We start from the raw sequence: 6371 nt of genomic DNA on the forward strand, positions 1-6371 counted from the left end.
AGGGGTACTCAAGCACCGCATCACTTTACAACTAGCTCACTTCAAACTTTAAAACATGGTTGAAAAGTGCTTACTTGTCACAGAGATGTTCCTTTGCCAAGATAACATGATTAGGAAACTTTTTGTGATATTTACTATGAAACTATTAAAAGTATTCCAAATAAATTTGTATTTCAGAAAGCATTTCCAGCGATAAGGTCCTGGTGTACATAAGAAGTGGCATTTGGTGACATTTGCCATAGGACTGCTCTTATGGTGAACAAAATACATACATAAATTAGCCAATTCAATATAATTTTCTGGTTTACTCCTTAACTTTGCAGCCACTTATAATTGTGAAATGTCACTCATATGGTAGCCTTGTTTGTGTATTATATTTGTAGCTATGTCTGTAAGGCCATTATAAAAGCCACATCACTTGAAATACAAGAAGTGCTGAGTCTCAAGATCAAACAGTTATTGAATGACGTTTATGAAGAGGGGCCATTATCCCTATATGTGAATCCCGAAGATGTGTTTGTCAAGCCAATAGGTAATAATTTATTAAAACCTCAATGGAAATCACATGCTTTGTAGTTCTGGCTGTGTTTTATCAAATCTAAATTTTGTGGAGAAGTTAGGCTAGAAAACATCTTTACAAGTAGCCAGACTGACCTCATCCAATGCACAAGCTGTAGAACATCATGCAATGACAGCAAGATCAAAAACTTGAGTTCCAAACAAATGGAGTTCAGCTAAAACCTGAATCCTGGTGCCAAGGCAGGTCTGAGCACCTCTGCAATGAAGGCAAAGTCAGGCTGATGTAGATGTGAATCTAGGAGCCCCTGCTGAAGGGCAATGCCCCAGAGCCTGGCTATTGCGGGGGTCTGGAGACAAACACTGAAACCAAACCCATTGCTGACATTTGCTTCACGCCAGTGCATATTGGATGAAGCCCCAAATGGCAAATAAAGTCTTTGTTGGTTTGGCTACAATCTCTCATTGCTCCTTAAAACACAGGACTAAGGTAGAGATGAGAGCTAACATACTGTACCTGAAATTCCAAAATATTATTTTATACTGAAGACTTACAAAAGATCAGCTGCAGACAATAAAACTACAAGGCCAGGGGAAAGACATGGATGGAATAATGAGGGGCAGTCGGAAAGCACCTTCAGATTAGAGAAGCCTGCAGGATGTAGTCATTAAACATGGTTTGTGATATTGGGAGACTAACACTTTACCTGAGAACTGACCTTATCAAGCAAAAGAGAAGAAGGTCATAGAAGAACAGATGAAGTATTTAAGCAAAATGTTTTCTTGCAGCCAATAAACTTGTAAAATACTCCTATCCAGTCTGCAAATGACAGCTGATTCTCAATAGGAAAGGAGGTCCAGAGAACAGCTGGGTCACTGTGTGTCAGGAGGGGCCTTCTTTTTGACTATTAAATATTTTTAAAGAGCTTTTATGTATTTCTTCCTCAGCACTAATGGATTGCCCAGAAAGCTTTTCACACACAACCTACAAGGGGAATTATTCCTGGCCGCTAACAAGTCCAGCTACCAAAGTGGAGGTCAGCTGCAGGAAAAACCCCCTGCAGTCTGCTTGGAGGAGTTGGTGAGTGATGAGACCATTTCATTTGGGTTCTTGCATGGGAAACAGGAGAGAGCACCAGGATTTGTGTGATGGGAAAGAGGACGGCAGGCTGTCATGGCACACAGCGTTGCCGTGACAAGGAAGATGCGAAGTTTCCAGGGCCACTCCTGCACGGGCTGCAGGAAAAGGGACTGTTGCATCATTTCCATCACCTGCAGCAAGTGCGAGCCAGCACGGTAGGAACCTGACTTTCTGCTTGAGCAGGGATGGGAAACAGATGCACTGTAGCATTTTGTGCCATTCACTCATGGCTCCCTGCCCTCCAGTACCTCCAGATGCATTTCAAATTCCTCTGGCGTTTGGGCTCTGCTCCCACTCTGCTAAATGAGCGCTAAGTCAGATCTGGCTTGCAAGCCAGTTTTCAAAATTGGGCTAATTAATTACATTCTTAGCTACGTAAATGGGAAATATGAGGAACATCAATGATTGCATATTTTTTCTTGTAACAATGCACTGTTTTCATTTTCCAGTGCAATTAATATCAAACTTGAGCAAGCTTTTTGGAAGAAACCAAATTTGACTGAATGTGAATTACTGGAAGAACTTCCAAATAATATATTAGACCTCCATGATATCATGATAATCGAAGGTAAGGTACCTTCTGTACTTCAGTAACATAGTGAATCAAAGTAAAAATAGCTATACTCAGATAATGCTTATGTTGGACATCTGAAGAACTGAAGTAGTTTTATGTGCATCCTACTCACATTAATGTAGATGAATTTTTCAGGTGCTTCAAAATTCTCTAGCTAGCACTTTGAAGACTTGTCTCAAATCCTACACTTAGATTTAGAACTAAGCAAATAACCAATGAATAATGCAGGTTTTGCCTGTCTATACTCTCTCTGTTACCACATCAAAATAGTTTGTAATATTTCACACAAAGAAGCACAAATCAGTGTATGGAATTGAAAAGTTCGTGATGTAATTCCTGAAAGCTATAAGGTGACCTTTACCACCTGATTATATATATATTTTTTAAGCTATGCCAAACAGAGCAAGTTGTTTGAATGGTGAACAAAAACAATACCATAGCTTATCCACCTACTCAGCAGTGGCATCAAATAACAGATCATTGAAAGAAATCTGCAGTTCCATACAATCTGTCTGACTCCCAGGGTGTAAAACTATGCTTCTGTAAAATAATTATAGAAGGATGATGAGATGATGAATGGCAAATTCAACATTTCCAACTATACCATTCAGAATTTGCTTTTGCTGCTATATCAGTCAAGCAGCATTTGGGGAAAGGAGTGGATCTTGTGTAATTTTGAACTCACGAATGCTTGTAAATGTGACCAAAGTTAAAACTAAATATTATTTACAGATAAACTTGATAATCCAAAAGCAGGTGATGATATTGTTAGGAAAAGCATGTTGTTTTCTTCCTTTGAAATACAACCTGAGATACTTAGATTTTACTTTGAAGTTTTCTCCAGTTTCATTGACATTGTTGAGGGCTTATCGACTTACTCTTAGGACACAATTTTGTAACAGATCCACATGGAAAGAAAGGAGAAGCAGACTAACAAGATGTTGTACAGCATATTTTATACCTCTTGCCAGATGCAACACTGCATATGGAAGAATTAGAAATCATTGCAAGTAAAGTTGCTGATATTGTAAAGCTTCCAGATATGAGCAAGACACTTGCAGAGACCATATTTTATATACTAAACTATATTTTGCTGCAAGAAATAGAAGATCAGAACATCAGAAAAATGACCAATAGGTAAGATAACTTGCCCAGAAGTGGTTTCCTAATCTAATGGAGTAATTCAGTCAGTCTGTTAAAATATCACCACAAGAGTTAGCAATTTCTGTACTTGGATCTTTAATGTGTTTGCGGTTCTTAGCAGCAGAGACTGGTTATTGTGTCGTCAAAGGTGCTTTTCCCAGAACCAGTTCTGCAGAAGTTGCCATCACAGAGTTGTTCTCCATGAGCATCTGGTCTGGAGGCAGACCACGAGCTGTTCTGCTGGCAGGTCAGCCTGGAGACACGTGTCTGTTCCACCAGCACACCAGGCCGGAGTGCTCTACCTGTGCTGATAAAGAGTATTCAAACATAGCTATTCGATGTCAGACTTCAAAATCTACAGTTAGGATCCCATGTCCATTATGTGAGTCTCACACACGCTAAAATCGAGGTTGCTAGGTAACTTTAAAAACAACTCTCTCCTTTGCTGTCTTAAAGGTAACTCAACTACCTGGCTTCAGTTGCAGAGCAGCACACTATTCAGAAAACTATTAATACTGCCAGACTTTACAAAGGCAAATAAAGTACACAGAGTCTACTAATTTCTGATTTGGGCAAGACAGCTTACCCACTTCTCACTGCACGGGCTGAACCTCCAAACAGGGAAGATTATTCTACTTTGCACTGGCAAATCCAATGCTAACCAACAGTGTAAGAGATGCAGTGTTCATCATAGTAAAAACTCTTTTAGCATCTCTCATTTTAAAGACTGTGCCTACCTGCATTTTTTTCTCATTTAACGTAAAACGATATTTTAATCAGAAATATTGAAGTAAGAAATATAAAAAGCAGGAAAAGGGAATTTTTTACTTAAGCTCTAGGTGGGGCATAGACTATGCAACAGCCCAGTAGTTTGTGCTGAACAACTATACGTTGCCTTTTCAAACTCAGGAGTCCGCAAAGAGGAATAGCCAAGAATATCTTAGCAAATCTGCTGGAGAGAAAGCATTGAGTAGCATCATGATCCTTTCGGCTGTATATTACCTCCTCAAATCTACTGCACTGCAGTGTGGGGAGTGGGGGCTGTGATAGCTGCCAGCACCCAACACCTCTGCCTTCTGAAGTAGGCTGTGGGGCTTTTTAAAGTGAAATATCCATTGCTTTGAATTCTCCTCCCATGAAATGTGATGTTATACAGACAAGGATGATATTCTAATAGGCTCTGGATTCCTGATCCTTAATGGAAATGGAATTGGTGTGTACAAGTTGTAATTAAAACATCTTTAGAATTTTTTATGCACAGGAGAATCTTTGGTATATTAATTTTTCCATTAATCAGACCTTAGAAGAGCAGAACCACTGTGACGACAGTAGACTAGTGCTAGCATGATGTCCTCACAGAAGCTGATACCTGAGTAAAATTAGATGATCACAAATAATCAAATTAGCAGGTTTTACAAGTTACTGCCTTCCAGATGAAATGCAGTATTTGACTGGGTGTGAATTTTGACTCAGGTCTTCCCAGAGCCACCTTGTATTGTCCCCACAGGAGGTTTCTTCCACCTGCCAGACTTTCAGCCTACTGGAACATGCTAACTCAGCTGCTTGCTGTCACCCAAGCTGTGCCAGACAAAATGCCATCTACCCCAAAATGGACCCATTCTGCTCTAGTGATTGCTCCTTGTGGTCATAAATCAGAGCAGAAGCTTCTAGCTGATTGTCTCCTGGTTGCACATTATGACGCCAGGAGAACATTTCAAGAGATGAAACTTCTTTATTCTTTCCTTTCCTTCTTCTTGCTGTTGCTCTTGGTAAAGTATCCTGAAGGCAACTGAGGAGATAGGCTATAAGGTGACTTACACAGAAAGAAATACATCTGTCATTACCACTTCCTTGGCTTTGCTGGTGATGTGTCCGGATCCCAGCATGTTTGAAGGACTGGCCTTTGGCATTACCTCCTACCACAGAGGCGTGGATCTCAAGGTGAGAGCAAAGTATCAACTCGGGGACCACTGGCTAAACCAGACAACGCTCCTGCTATTTTATACGGTTATTATATTTGACCTGAGGAAAGGCAGCTCTGAACATGTCATCTCTCTCTCCTGCAGGTCGATGTTCAAGAAAAGCCTTTCAAAAAGGCCTTGGCCTCAGTGTTTTTGCCAAAATCACTGAAGAAATTCCTTGGGATTGAGCACTCTGACCCAGACAAGCATCCAAAGATCCAGTTTAAGTTTTTTGGCACTACTTCACTCTTTGCAGTAACTATGACTCCTAACAAATGCTAACATGGCAGTGATGGGTTCAGCTGTTCTTAGTGTGTACAAAAGAAAAATCCCAATAGCGTCATCTGTTCTGGGCACATTTGGCATCAGACTGATGGAGCACTAAGAAATGTGCAGTGAAAATGTACCCAGGCAGCAAAACCTCTGCTGTAGCAATGATGCTCTGAGAAGTGTCTGGAGACTTTAGACTTTTTGTTTGCTTTCTGTAAATGATGTTTTATTCCAATACTGCTCTTCTGTAGGAGGAAACAAAACATGCTCAAATCTTCCTCTGATAGTAAGCTCTTGCTTGAGAAATATGCATAGTACATGTCAAATATCACAAAAAGAATTTCAAGATTTATGTCTCCATTAAAACTGTAAGAGCACTGATATGCAGCATTTAGGATTACTCTAGTATTTGCTGTTTTCTTAACTCGGGGGGTGGGGCGGGTGAGTAGTGTTAAAAACAGCGACATTTATTTTAGTATGATGAAGCATACAGTGTGCTGAGCAATGCTTTGCACACAGAAGCAGCATTCACAACTGTGTCTGCTGTCTAATGAGCTTAATGATGTACAACTGGATGTTTTGATGTACTGAAATGATTATACAGCTTTGTCGGTCCAGCTGATGCATCTGAAATTCTGTTCTGCTTCAGCTCATATGGAGACTCTCCCTGAATTTGCAACTAACTACATCTGCTAATGAAGTAGCAAGTAGCTAAATTACATGAGGCATCCCACGGTGTTTAGCTGATCACCATTTCCAAGAAACA

The 6371-nt window shown here is 40.2% G+C and overlaps 1 long non-coding RNA gene across 1 annotated transcript; it reads left to right on the forward strand.

The window, feature by feature from the left end:
• Positions 1 to 354: 354 nt before the first annotated feature.
• LOC139828897 (uncharacterized) lies at positions 355 to 2219 on the forward strand. Its single transcript, XR_011740955.1, has 3 exons — positions 355 to 532; positions 1465 to 1597; positions 2107 to 2219. It is a non-coding gene; the product is annotated as an uncharacterized lncRNA (long non-coding RNA).
• Positions 2220 to 6371: the final 4152 nt, after the last annotated feature.

Source organism: Patagioenas fasciata, chromosome 11, assembly GCF_037038585.1.
Source record: "Patagioenas fasciata isolate bPatFas1 chromosome 11, bPatFas1.hap1, whole genome shotgun sequence".
NCBI classification, from domain to species: domain Eukaryota; kingdom Metazoa; phylum Chordata; class Aves; order Columbiformes; family Columbidae; genus Patagioenas; species Patagioenas fasciata.